The sequence below is a fragment of the Notamacropus eugenii genome, chromosome 5 (genome assembly GCF_028372415.1).
Source record: "Notamacropus eugenii isolate mMacEug1 chromosome 5, mMacEug1.pri_v2, whole genome shotgun sequence".
NCBI lineage: Eukaryota > Metazoa > Chordata > Mammalia > Diprotodontia > Macropodidae > Notamacropus > Notamacropus eugenii.
The window spans coordinates 459154232-459169290 of NC_092876.1; the positions used below are offsets into that span (position 1 = coordinate 459154232).

A 15059-nucleotide genomic window follows, 5' to 3' on the forward strand; every position below is an offset into this window, starting at 1 on the left:
TGGATTGGATCAAATGACCCAGGATCTCCCTCGGATCTCTGATATTATGTCCTTTAAGGCAGTCAACAAACCTTTATTATGTACCAGGCACTCTCAGAAGTGCTGAACTTAAAAAGAAAAGCAAAAACAGACTCCCTTGCTCTCAAGGTGCTCACATTAGAGTGGGAGAGAAAACATGTAGGTAACGTGTAAATAGAAGGTCATCTTAAAAGAAAAAGACCATGGCCTAAAGTTGGAATTGGGAAAAGCTTCTTTTGGCAGGTGGACCTTGATCTGAATTTTGAAGAGGGAACTCTAGGGGGCAGAGAAGATGCAGGATAACATGATAACCAGGAGAGAGTTGTATTTGAGGAACAGCAAGAAGGCCAGTACACCAAAATCATAGCTACCAACAGCAGAGTAAAATATGTGGAGACTAGAAATGGGAGAAGGCACCCAACTTGTGGAGGTCATGGGATTTTATAACTTTTCCAGAATAGGGAATCACCAAAATGAATTGAGTCTGGAGGCTGACAGGCTCTGAAGTATGGAAGCACATGGATCATTTCTGTGAATGGAGGGAAATGGGCCCATGGAGATGCCTAAAAAAGACATATGGTCAGGGATCAGATTCACCAATCTGCTGAAAGTTGGGTAACTAAGAGTTAGGGTTGGGAAGGGGTGAACGTGGAGATTTTCACTGTGTGACTAACAGGGTCTACATCTAACATCCCAAGAACCCCTAAAAGAAGTTGAATTTTTCATTTCCCTTTCTAACTGCAAAGAGTAATATGAAACACAAAAACCAAGAAGAAATGTATAGGATAGCACAGGGATCAGTTTACTTACACTTGCGACTTCTCTAGCACAGTTTAGAGAAGGCCTTCCTTGAAGTCTCTGTCACTTTCTTCAGAGGTGCCATTACTGTAGGTGGGCATTTTGTTTCCGGATGCCTGTTGATTGCTTTGTTTTCTTCTCTTGTGACTGGTTATCATTGCCAAGTACAAAGTCAATGCTGGTAAAAACTGCCTGCAGCTAGTGGCAAATGGGTGATTGAGGGACCAATCTGGTTCCCAACTGGGATGATGATGTAAAGGTGACAGACAATGTGAGGGGATGCATGTATTGGAATGTAATTTCTGGAAGCTAAAAATGAAATATATCTTTACCTGCAGCTTTTCTATACCTGTCTCCTCCTCAGAACTGGGTAGAGTGCTAGTTTGATCAATACTGGAACTCAACGAAGATATCATTCCTTGAGCATGGGGATGGACATTTGGGATTCTAAAGACACAGACTGAGCAGGCTATTCAACTACATGGTACAAATCAAACAGATCACAAAAGTACATGGCACTCAAAGCCCAAGTCAATGAGAATATTCCCCCATCCAATTCAGGAGAATCTCCTTGAAGATATCATTTCAAACATTTTCTCCAGAGCAAGAAAACTTATACTGATATTGGCAGTTGTAGTAGGCACAGTCACCTCACCAACAGTATATAGTTTGATCGGACTTAATACCACAAAACTTCTTTTCTCTGTAAGTTCAAGACTGGTATTGACATTCAGGAGTCACCTTACCTAAGAAGTCTGAGTTCAATCCAATCTTTGCCAAAGTGTCATAGTCTATTACATCTTTGACCTTGGGGCTAGACCCTGGTGGCAGCTGAGTTTCCATAGTCATAAGTCACATAGTTCATAAACTATGTTCCAGGCCTGCCACAAGTGGTGCTCAAATGCTCTGAAGCCTCAGTTCTGGTAGTCAGGAACAGAGGTAATAGCATATTGGTCTATGGTCTTCCATCCCTTAATAGAGGTTATTATGCAGAGGTCCTGGTGTTTTGGAGATGTGGACATTAAGGCCTGGTACATTCTCAGTCTGATGGTTAGGACACGGGACCTTCTGATTAAGTGAAGGTATAGTCAATTGTCCTGGGGTTCTTGATCTGATTCCAGAGTACAAACCTACCGAAAATACAATGAAGGGACCTAGGACCTTTGTAAGTATTGCTGTTGAGTTAGTTTTCGAGGTAGCTTCCTGATAGATAAGAGACAGTGGCGGTTTATCCCAGACCTGTGGTAGTCCAAGTCTGGTGGAATTATGAATGAATGATTCACGCCTACAAGCCTGACAATTAAGAAATTGAGTAGCCTCATCCTGGTTCCCTGAGCTTTATGAAATCACTGACTAGGTAGCGGTGCCTGGTGACATAATCTGATCAATGAAACCGAGTGAAACCTCAGCCTGTGTGTGGTGGAGGTATACCGTGGGAGTAATGATTCAAATATGTCCTTAGACCTATTAATGGGTCCCAATGGAACATAAGTCATATGGCCAAGACATAGAGGAGCCTTACCACCAGTGGCTGGGCAAGCTGAATGATCTGTGACTTTGGCTCAGAGTTCAAGGACTAGAGATATCTGTCCTGGCCAGGAGTTGGGAACCAGATGATGGAATAACTATGTTTAGTGTTTATTAAACTATTGTTTAAGAGAATAGTGTAGATAAAGCTACAATCCACAGGCAGAGGCACAATGAACATGCAGTTGTGGCCTTCACATAGAGATTGGTTTCAGCCCTGGCTCTGGGATAGAGGTGAGAATGTGATGAATTCAAACCTGTAACCTTGAACCAGGGGGTCAGATCTGAAGTTGTCACAGATGTAGACCAAATAGTCAAGACATGACAAGGATGCTACTGTAACTTTCTATCAATGGCTCAATTAAGATGTGGTCCTGACCCAGGACCGGACGCTCAACAAAGCCTCAGCCTAAGAGACTAGGGCATGTTGACGGTGCAACTAGGGCTCTGTCCTGGAAATAAGCACTAAGTGGCACCTCAAACTAATGCTGATTGGTGTAGCTGTGGGCTGTTGGTTGAAGTATGACAGGTACTATGGAACCTTGGGAATCTGGTCAGAGTCCAAAGGATTTTCTGGCCAGGAGTCAGGCTGAATTAGAGACAGAATCTTGAGGTCAGGTCTGAGTAGAGGTATCTCATTTTATTCTAGGGATGGCAAAGATAAAGGACTTTCCTTAATATCGTATTCATGGTATATTGAAGGCAAAACTGTGGCCATATAATGGCGATTCTGGAGTATGGGTGGTTTAACCATCTTCCAACTGTCAAGATAGGGTAGAAGATCAGCCATTTTCTGATTGCCCAATGCAGATACATGCTGAGTTTTTCCCTTGTCTTTCTGGGATTTTATAGCTAGGGACTTTGGATTTGGAAGCTGCAATAACTTGGTTCTAGCCTGATTAAAGTAGGGTATCTGCTTAGCTGTGGACCAGGGATCTTCTTTCAGTAATGATGAAATCTGATTGTAGGAAAACGGTAACCTTGACTGGACCTTGGGATGACAGTCTTTTGAAGGATATTGGACCATAGCTGTTGGTATGAAAAGACAACGTAAGTGAGGGTAAAGAACTGTACCACACATATAGAATATATGGAAAAGGAGATTGTAGAATATGTAAAAGAATATGAGATTGGATAAATACAATGTTTAAAATTTGTACAGTACTTTACAGTTGTCAAAGCACTTTCACAAACATTACCTCATGTGATACAGATGACAAGCTCATGAGGTAGTGATGGAAGGTATTATTGTACCTGTTTGACAAGTGAAGAAATAGACAAAGAGGAGTTAAAACAACTTGGGCCATAAATAATTATGGAGGAAAACATGAAATTAAGGAAACTTACAGGGGTCAACTTGTCAAAGGCCCTGGTGCACAACTAGGATTAGAATCCATAGCTTCTGACTTCTAGAGCAGTGATCTCTCCCTCAGACCATGCTGATTTTAAAGACTCTTTTAGGATATAGAATCAGATGGATAAGCATCCTAAGAGTAAACTGGCCCATGCAGTCATAAGAAGAATAGCGGAAAAAGTAAGGAAAGACGTCATGGGCCCCCATTTGAAAATTGGGTTCTCACCTTTTGGAGCAGGCCGATTTTTTCTCCCCATTCAGCTCCTGAAGGGTTTCCTTCATAGATAAAATTGATACCACAAGAAAGAGTTAAATAACCATACGTGTCTATACCATAGTTATCCCCAGTTTGTAATGTTTTCTTTTAAATTGACTTCACCATGTCCCTGATTCTCAACATAGTCTGTGATATCCGTAGAGTTCAGACCCACATTCTCACAACTGGGAATACAAGGGGCCACTCTTGCCCCTTTGAGCTTCACTTTTATTATAGTGGACTCTGTAATAATGACAAAAACTTTACATGGAGGACTGTATGGCTGAGAAAAGAAGAGTGGTACACGAACTGCGGCATTTGAGGAGGAAATGAAAACTTTAGATAAAAGGATGAAGCTCTACAGAAGGAATTTAAAATACCAGGCTGTGATTTCAGACTGTACATTCTAAGTCTCAAGGCAGTCATGTCAGAGCAGTGGATGGAGCACTGGGCAAGAAGTCATGAAGTCCTGAGTTCAAATCCAGCCTCAAACACTTACTAAGCTGTGTGATGCTAGGCAACTCATTTAATCTCTATTTGCCTCAGTTTCTTCCACTGTAAAATGGGGATAACAATTGCAATCTACCTTGCAGGGTTCTTGTATCCAATGAAAGAATATTTCTAAGGTGCTTATCACAGCACCTGGCATGTAGGAGGTATTAAATATTTTTTACCTTTTTCGAAAGTATATATTCTTAGTCCCCCCTGTCACAAATTTTCTAAGATTAATTCTACTTCATTTGATTTTGCAAAATCATCCCAATACAGAATCATTCAAGCCCCCAAGGAAGCCTTTTTATTTTTAGTTTAAGTACAATGAAATTAATTTTTGAGATTATATGTGGAGAACTTTTTGATACTAAACTGGGCACCTGGATCATAAAACCCAGTCTGGGATGTATTAACCTAGACCTCTTCAAAACTCCTCCTTCAAAAAACTCCTCCTCCCAGTACATAATCTGAGAAGTTATTCTGGCAACAGGCCACCCTGTCCCAATCACTGGCCCTCACCTTTCTCCTCTCCTCTCTTTCTCCTCTAATAATCCCAAAGTTCTCTCATCAAAAAGGGCTCAAGGACAGGAATCCTGGCTAATCTGCTTCTAAGTGGTGTCTGTAAACCTCCCTAGTTAAGGGAGACTGAATAAGAGAAGCAAATCTCCAGCAGAAATGGAGCAACCACATAAATAAACATCCTGTCTAAAGAAGTAGATCTCTTCCTTTCCTCCTGAGAGGACTAAGTCATTACAGAACACTGTATGCAGTTCTCAAGGAACCAGGTTTGAGTTCAGAAATGTTTTGTTCCATATAGAAGACACATGAGTTTATCCCTCTATTGTAGACATCCTAGGAAGGCAACATTCTAGTACTAAGGGCACTAGATTTTCAGAGAACTTGGAGTTGAGTCTCAGTTCTATAAATTATTATCAAAATTATTTGGGCAAGTTACTTTTTCTCTCTGGATCTCAATTTCTTATCTGTAAATCCTCAGGAGCTTAACTGTATGACCTCAAATTTCCCTTGGAGCTCAGACTCTACTATCCTATGTGCCAGACGGTCCAGCTCTACTTGCAGTTGTTGTTTCAATCACCTCTGGGGTTAGTTAGTATAAGGCAGATAGCTTTAGAAGCAGCCTTGCTTGCTGAGCTTCAGCATCTGTTGGCAAATTAATCAATCAGTAAGTATTTATTAAGCATTTATTATGTGCCAGGTACTGCTCACACTACAGTGGGGGATGTATAAGATGTGGACATAGTGGATGGGAGGCAAAATGAGAAGGAAAGATTTTAGTGGGTAAGGTAGCTGGGAAAGGCCCCTTGCAGAGGGAGTGCTCAGATAGTCTTGAAGGAAGTCAGAAATTCTAGAAGACCAGGGTGAGAAGGAAGAGCGTTCCAGGGGTCAGAGAGTCATAGAGGCACAGACAGGAAATGGAGCAGTATGAGGAACAACAAAGAAACCAACAGAGCTAGATCGTGGAGGGCTTGGAGGGGAGTAAATATGTAGAAGAATGGAAAGACAGGAAGGGACCAGGCTATGAAGAGCTTTAAATATCAACCAAGAACCATTGGAGTCTACAAGTAGGACAATGATGAGATCAGAACTGTGTTAATGAGAGGATAAGTTTAACAGCTGAGTGGAGGATGGATTGAGTGGGGAGAGCTCCTGGCCAGAGGTGGATCAGGCCTCCAGGTTGTGGCTATGTGAGTGCAAATAAGGGCAGTTTGTGAAGGTAAAAGCATCAGGATTGGAAGGCAGACTGGACATGAGGGGTGAATGAGAGTGAAGAGTAGCGGATGACACCAACACTGTGCATTTGGATGACCAGAAGGATTGTGGTTCCCTTGAAAGTAATAGGAACGAGTCTGGAAAAGGTCTGTGATCTGGGGAGAAAAGATGATGAATTGCCTTTTGGACATGCTGAGTTTTGGATGCTTACAGGCCATTCATTTCTAAATATTTAAAAGGCATTAGTGATATAGAAATAGAGTTTAGGAAGGAGACTGAGAGTTATCTATAGATCTGGGAAGAGTGTGTATAGAGGTGATAGTTGAACCCAAGGAAACTGATGAGATTATCAAATGAGACCATAAAGAGAAAAGAAAAAAAGGGTCCAGGACAGAGTCTTGGACATAAACAGTTAGGAGGAGTGGCATGGAGGAAGATCCCAAAAAATATACTGATGAGTAGTCAACCAAGGAAGAAGAAGAAAACCCAGAGAAAGTATCCAGGAGAACATGAGTAATAAGGTCAGATTTTACAAAAGGTTGAAAATGAATGAGGATGGAGAAAAGGTCATTAGATTAAGAGATCAGCGTGGTTTTAGTTGAATGATGATGTCAGAAATCAGAAAAAAAGAGGATTTAAAAGAGAATAAGAAGAGATAAATAGATGACAGAAGGTAGATGACTTTAAGAGCTGAGAAGGAGATGAGAGATATAGAATGGTAGATTGCCACAGTTCCATATAACTACTGCAGACAGCAAATAGGGATCTAAAAGGGTTCTTTAAAAGTGAGGAGGAGACTCAGGCCACCTTTGAAGGCAGGAAAGGAACCACTGGAGGGGGAGAGAGTGAGGATGATAGGGAGTGGGAGTGGACAATATGCTCATGAGAACCAAAGGAAATGGAATGATCTAGGCACATTAGAGTGCTTGGCTTTGTCCAGGAGAAGGGTCATCTCTTCATCTAGTGAAGTGGGCCTAGTGAGGGATATGGCCACTGGAACATGAGGCAAGATGAAGGGCAGAGAAGGGATTTTGCAGTGAATGGCCTCAATTTTTGGGGGGCTGAAAGTTTGAAGATATCTGGGTGCTGTAGTAGGCTTGAAGAGACCTGCTTTAGACCAGTTTTCATGCTAAGTGGAACAGAGAATCAGTTAGAGAGAAATGGAAGGGTTGTCTTGTTAAGACTTAGTTGAGATTAGACAACATAAATTTGTAGTGCTCCCAGTCAACATAATTATGTGATTTATTTCCTCCATATCCATGAAGAAGAAAAAGAGGTGGATGATGGGAGTTATCCAAGGGTTGTCTTTGATAGGGCATGAGTGACAAGAAGTTGAGAGAACAAGGTGAGGTTTAAGAAGAAAATAGATTAGAGAAATGGTGAATTTGTTGACCACATGGTTGAAATTGGAAAGGGAAGAGGGTGTAGCTAGAGCAGGGGCATCTGGAAAAATTCTGAAAGATGTAGGAATTGAAAGTCATAGTGGTTACAAAAAATTGCATAAGGTATATAAAAAGATTATGGTAAGATAAAAGTAATTTTAGAGTTCTTAAACTAGACTTTGGTGTGTACCTGAGATGTCGTAGTGGAGTAAATCATGTGAGATGGGTAGAGTGAAAAACTGAAAAGTTAAAAATATTTGAAGGAATATCAAGCATGTTTGTCGAAGAATTCTAAAGTATAAGAACAGGAGTTGATGTGGAGAGGGAGCTTCTGAGTCAACCACAATTCATTAAGAAAGGAAAAACAGTGTCTCTGAAGGATGACAGTGAGCAGCATCCAGATTTGGGTGACAAATCTGAATAGTGCAAACCTCAAGGGAGAAAAGGTTGTTGAGTGAATAGTGGGAGGAGAATCTTAGAGGAGCAGTGGGGAGACAGGAACATTCCAGGAGGTAAGAGAGAAGATATGATCAGTACTACAAAGGGTGGCTGGGGTAGTTTCTTTGAGGGAATGATATCTCAGGAAGTGCCAGAAAATAAAAAGATTAACAAAAAAACTCTAAAATGAAGAGAAGTATGTTAATCTTGCAGTGCAAGTTCCAGAAGGCACAATAGCAGGGACAGGTAGACCTAAAGTGGGACAGAGATGGCATATGGCTGAGGTAGATGGGAATGAGGGACCATATTTGGAGCTGGATCACACAGCTAGCAAGTATTTGAGGCCAGATTTGAATTCAGGAAAATGAGTTTTCCTAATCCCGGGCCCAGCACTCTATCCATTATGCCACCTAGCTGACAGAAGACAGAAGACTAAATAAAACCCATTTTTATCCACGTCTAAAAGTCCATCCTACAAGAACTTTAGAGGAAGGCAACAACCATAGAGGTGTCAGGCCATATTACATCCATTCCACTTTAAGAACCTCTGGAACCAAGAAACGAGCAAGACAGTTAGAGCTGCCACATGGTATTCCATCCACCATCTGCAGCTTCCAAACTTCTAATGTTGAGTTCCCCAGTCTGAGAAATCCAGTGTGGTGAGAAAACCTGTCCAAATGACGAACCATTAAAGCTTATATTTCCCAGGGGCTTTGAGGGAAAAGAAATCAAAGGATTACTCTTTGGCCAAATTACAGAAACGTGTGGTGGCCTTCAAAGAAATATGGTTTATAGATGGCATGTCAACACTTGTTCATTATTATTGCTAGCTGTGTGTTCTTGGACAAGTCACTTAACTTCTCTCTGCCCCAGTTTCCTCACCTATACCTACTCCTCAGGGTTCTTGTGAGGATCAAATGAGGTGGTATTTATAAGTTCTTAGCACAGTGACTGGCACAGAGTAGGCATGACATAAATGCTAGCTGTCATCTGTTTTAGGTGAATTAATTTCCAATGTTTATGTTTCTGAAGAAATTGGCACAATTACTCCCTATTATTTTTAGTTTGAATTCCCTAATATCGTTTGCTTTAGTTTTATACAATATTTGCCCTGCCCAAGCCTAACCCCTCCCCTCCTAAACGCTCTGCTCAAAATAAAGTCTAGGCGTATCATCAGTTTAGAACTGGGAATGATCGTAGAGTCTATGGAGCACAACTCCTTCATTTTACAGATGAGGAAACTGAGATAGAAGGAGGTTAAGTGACCTTAAGTGTTTGGGTGGCCAAGTGGATAAGAGCAGTGAACTGAGAGTCAGGAAGACATGAATTTGCATCCTCTCCACATACTTCCTGGCTGTATAACTGTGGACAGGTTGCTTCACCTCTTTCAGCCTCAACTTCCTCATCTCTAAAATGGAGAGAGATAATAATAAAAATGGCACCAAACTCAAAGGCTGTTGTGTGAGGATTAAACCTTGAAGTGCTCTATTAATGTCAGCTAGTGTTAGGGCTATATGCATGTATGTAGTCAGTGGCAGAGCTGGAATTCAAACCTGGTTTTTCTGACTCTCAGTCCAGGGCTCTTCTACTCTATCAGGTTGTCTCTTGAATCAAAGGCTCTCACACTTGGGCTCACAATTCTATCCAAGAGACTTTGGAGAAGGGATGACTTTTAGATATGAGGCTTATCCACTTCATTGCCTAGGATCATGCACCCTCATCCTCACCCTAGACATTCCATCCCCACTCCCACTTCTTCCCATTCTCCCTTTTCTGTTCTGAGAACTGCCCACAAACCAACAGGACCACTGCCTTCTGAAAAGGGTGGATCAGTGTACCTCACCATCTCTCTGACTTCCACCAGTGGCCTCTGTGCTGCCTTCCCCTTTCAGAATGGAAGTTTTCTGAAGCCAAGGTCTCCTTTTGTATTTATTTGCATCCCTGTTCCTTAGCACAGTACTCACTTCTTTTAATAAAAGATTACAAGGAGTCATTTGGGGAGGGGATGTCTAGATTTACAATTTCATTGGTCTAGGGAATTCCCCAATAAGGAAACTCCAGTACATATAGGCAAATGTCCTGCAAATTACAGATTCCAGAATCTGCTAGAGCACAGAAAGCAGTATATGTCAGAAACCAGACCAGAAACTTTCTCTGAATATACCGTATGAGAATAACACTTTATATTATAAAAAAATTATTTCTAGAAATTAGTTATTGGTTTAAATCACAGAAGGGAGCTGCTAAGTATGGCCACTATAAAGGATAACTTAGGCAGTCTCTTCCTCCAGTTCTGATGCTTAGCTCTCTCTCTTTTTCTCCCATCCTTAGACCCAAAAGAAAGCCTAGGACATTTGTCCCTGAGGAAATCTGATAACTCTGACCCCCTTTCCCCCTTCTTTTCCCAGATTTCAAAGAACATCTCACCAGTCACAGCTTCAGCAATAACAGGAAAACAATCTATTTCAAAGATTTCCAGAATCAGGAACAATACATCTTCCTTGAAAGGCAGGTCAAGTCCTATTGAGTAAACAGCAGGGTTAATATGCTTGTAAGAAAAAGTTATTCAGAAAGTCACTCTCTCTTAAAGAGGATTCTCTCTGGAAGATGAAGGCAAAGCCAGATAGCTATGCATCCATCCTGAGACGTCATACCAGGACTGCTTGTGTATGCATGTATATGTGTATGTGTATGCATATATTCACATACATAGGTTATATATACATATGTAATATATATCTATATAATATTTACATATCTATAGAGATGTAATATAAATGGAGATGTGTGTGTTTGTCCTTCATTGCCAAAGAAGACCATGCCATCAGAGAAATAATGACATGTCTTGCGCTTGACTTTGTTTTGAGTGAGGGAGGGCTGTGCAGGTCACCAGCCTCACTTCTCCTCCAGAGCCATCTGAATCCAGTGACCAGATATTCATCAGGATGACTGGAGATGATCAAGGATGAGGCAGTTGGGGTTAAGTGACATGTCCAAGGTCACACAGCTAGTGAGTGTCAAGTGTCTGAGGTGAGATTTGAACTCAGGTCTTCCTGACTTCTGCACTGGTGCTCTATCCACTGCACCACCTAGCTGCCCCTATAAATGGAGACAGAGAAAGAGACATAGATAGGGATAAGTGTACACATTTGTGGGAGAGTGTGACCCTGAATGTCCTACTGTTCTATTTTCTTTTTTACTTCCACTAAATGCCTTTCTTCTGAGCTAAGTGTGTACCTCTGGGCTGACTAGAGAATAAAATAAACATTAGTGGGTCAGTCATGGATGTGGACTAGCACAAAGTATGTTGAGGCTAAGGTAGCTTTTCTGAGGGCCTCATATATAAGTCGATGCAGCTTAGGAGGTGTTCTCCACAATCACTGGCCCACCCCAGATACCAGATGTGATGGTTCATAGGGGCCGGAAAGATAGCTCTGTAGGAAATGAGGACTGGAGTGAGAGAGGCATTTTGGCTGCCATACACCAGCAAACACGGTTTTATTACCCACTCTCTGGGAAAGAGAGACCATGAACCATACTTTCTACAATGGATTCCACATGGTCCCTGCAGTACCCTGTGCTACTAGAAACTCCTCTGAAGCTAAATTCCAAGATACAAATTATGAAACATCTTTTTTGAGACCTCCAACACTTAGCCTGTATATTGACATCCAGGCTGGGCTGATTCTCTATACCTTTGGTTTTGCCAAAGGCACCTAGACAGTACAGTAAATAGAGTGCTAAACCTGAAGTCAGAAAGACCTAAGTCCAAATCCTGTGGCAGACATTTAAAAGCTTGTAATTTGGGGCATTCAGTGTAATTTTTTGGTCTCAGCTTCGTTATCTGTAAAATGAGGATAGTAATAACATCCCAAGGTTGCTGTGAGGACCAGATGAAAAAATATTTACAAACTTTAATGCACCATATCAAGCTACAGTCGTCGTCGCCGTCGTCATCGTCATTGTGTGATGGTGTCCATCTTTGAAGCTCCTGCTCCTCCCTGTGCTATCCTCTGTCTGGATCTGGCTGGCTATTATCTGATAGATTACCTCATGAAGATTTTAAATAGGACAGCCTCCTGTTTTACCACTACACCTGGAAGGAAAATTTTGTGTGGCATCAAGAGGAAGCTGTGTTGTGCTGCCCTGAGCTTCAAGCAGGAAATGGCCACTGCCATGATCTAGATCTTGAAAAGAGCTATGAGCACCATGATGCTTAGATTTTCACCATTGTCAATGAAAGGTCCAGGTGCCCAGAAACCCTCTTGCAACCATTTTCTTAGGTATGCAATTTTGAGGTAGTCCTAAAACTAACCTTAACTTAAACATGTAGTATGATAGGAATATTTGTAAGAATTTCTATAACTGTATTTTTTATCTGAAGTGATACCATACTGTACACACTTGGTATTGCTGACAGGATGTAGAAATTAACACCCTACCCCCTAACACAATGAAAATCAAGGTTGCCAGCCTCTCTGATCATAAGTACAGACAATCCTTAATATGCTGGCATTTAACTTTTGTGGCTTTAAGGATACACATAAATTTGTTAGAAACCTCATTTTCACTTTCTGTGTTGGCAACCATGCACATTCATGGCTATGTGCAAATGAGAAAAAATGAGACACAGTGCAGACAAGCTTGTGGAATGACTGGTATCCTACTAGGTTCTTCACTAGTCTTGTTCACTCTACCATTATAAAGGGGTAGAGAGGTTTATAGCAGTATAGTACATAGTATAATGCCCTTACACCATCAATCTGACAAAGTGGAATCAAGATTGAGATTAAAAATATTTTAATTTGAGGAATTGTATTTGCTGTACAGTATTTGTGGTATTGTAGATTTCATGTGTTATCAAAAATTAATATTATCTGAAGTCAATGTCTTGTTTCTATTGAGAAAGGTCACAAAATGTCACAGAATTCTATGGAATTATAAGAAAAAATGCCTTGTATGTTATCAGTTTTATTTTGTGTACTGCATTTTATGGTTATTTCAACATTACTATGTTGTTAAAAAGTACTCTATTAGAAAACTGTATTTTCAGCGATCTCTAGCCAAAGATTAGTTTCTGATGATTTTAAGAACCTAGCTCCCTATTTCCCATAGGTTTAATGTATCACCTTTTCACCATTTTCTAGAAGGTTGCTCCCATGAAAGTTGAGGATTGACTATATTCTTTCTGGAATGGAGTCTCCATCTTGGGCTTGGTGCCCAATTTATAAATGAGTTGTTTTTGTGTATCTGTAAGATGTGACCTGATAATTGCTCCCCAAAAGGATGAGATTGGCATGGCTTTATTTGGGCTTTTTTAGGTGCTTGATTGAGAATTTTAAAACTGGAAAGCTAAAAGTGATGAGCAGTCTAAGAATGTTGGAGGCAAATATTTCCAAGAGTCTACAACACATCTTCAGGACTCTAATGATACAATTATTTCTTTGGAAGACTAGAATGATAGAGGTGCCCTTGACAATAATAGGGAAGTTTGGAAGGATAGAAGGTTTGGGGTGGGGGGGATAATGAGCTCAGTTTTTGGACTTGTCAAATTTAAGATACACACACACATATGTATGTATGTATACAACACTTAGTTTGAGATATCTAGTACCCAGTCGGAGAAGTGACATTGGAGGTCAGTAGCGAACTTAGGGCTGGATAAGTAGATTTGATAATTGAGAATCCATGGGATCTGATGAAATCACCAAACCAAACAGGATAGAGACTGAAGAGAAAAAGGTCAGGACAGAGCTCTCTGATTCTAATATAAAGAAATCATGCTGACAAAAAAAAAGTGACCATCACACTTTGGCACTTGTTACTATTATTTTCAATATCTGTCATGGAAAGCCTCCATACTAGAGAGGAGTTTTCTCAGGATTTTCTTCTAGTTGAATAACATTTAGTTATGTCCTAGGTCACCCTGAGGTCTGAGACAGGGCCGCCATAAGCAGTCATAGCCAGGGTAAATATGAGTCATCAGGTATTTATGCTTAGCAAGGGAAAATAGGAATCAAATCTCTTCATTAATGGTTGAGGTCATCTTCTGTTACCGGTTTCTTCATTGAGGGAAAGAGGTAAGAGAAAAGGCAAGTTGTCATTTCATTTTTGTAGGAAATTCACCCCATGAATGCAAAATGGCTAATGCCCTTCAACTTAAGAAAATTGTCTGGGACACTGAAAGATTAGGCGACTCATTATCATACAGCAAATAGGAGAGAGGGAGAGAAAGATGTTCTAAGAGGTCTTTTTCCCACTCATGCCTTTGAATAAATAGCAGCACCTAGCCCTCTTCCCCACCCAAAACAAACATATCCCCAAGCAAAATATCAGCTCAAGCCCCAGCAGCCATTGTCCAGAGAAGCAAACTTTGTGGAAATGCCTCCTGGCCACTGCCCCCAGCTCCTCGGAAGCCACAGCTACTAAAAAGTTCTCACTACCAAAGTCCTTGCACAGTCAAATGGTTCAATATCAGAAACAGATGTGGTTTCTATCAGTGTGATGATGTAAAAGAGGGTGCATTGCCATCTGTTTTGCCAATGTGTCCTGAGGATTTCAGAGCTTTGCCATCTGATCTGCTTTTGCAAACTTGTACCTTTCTGCCTAGATTTTCTTATTGTATTCCCAGACCTTAGTATAATGTGATATACACAGTAAGCACTTAATAAATGCTTTTTCATTCATCTATGAACTTATTCACTCAACTATATATAGCATTTTGCAGTTCCTCTGCTATAGGGAAAAGGAGGAGAAGGCAGGGCTGCAATTTTGAGAAAGAAGTGGTACTGCCTATAAATCTAGTGTGGGTCCTGCTGAGGCCCAGCTCAGTCCAGGGATTAAATAGACTGTAAATAATGCAGATTTGGGGATAGGATAGATAAGGGACTCTCTCAAATTTTTATTGGTAGCATCTCTTTGAGGTAAGGGATGCACTTGCATTTATTTTTTAACCAACTCCAGTGCCTAAAAGATTTTATTACTCATGGTAAGTGCTTATTAAGATTGTTGAAAGAAAAGGGCCACACAGCTTGGTGCCTGAGAAAGTTGTGTCCTAGCTATT

At 40.9% G+C, this 15059-nt stretch overlaps 1 long non-coding RNA gene across 2 annotated transcripts in view; it reads right to left on the bottom strand.

Annotated features, from left to right (window-relative positions):
• Positions 1–2957: 2957 nt before the first annotated feature.
• The window catches only part of LOC140507259 (uncharacterized), a 60411-nt gene continuing 48309 nt past the window's right edge, over positions 2958–15059 (bottom strand). For both annotated transcript variants that reach the window (XR_011968269.1, XR_011968268.1), the window contains 3 exons: positions 10424–10516; positions 3924–3973; positions 2958–3372 (listed from right to left, as the gene is read on the bottom strand). This is a non-coding gene — a long non-coding RNA (uncharacterized lncRNA). The remainder of the gene's footprint in view (positions 3373–3923; positions 3974–10423; positions 10517–15059) is intronic.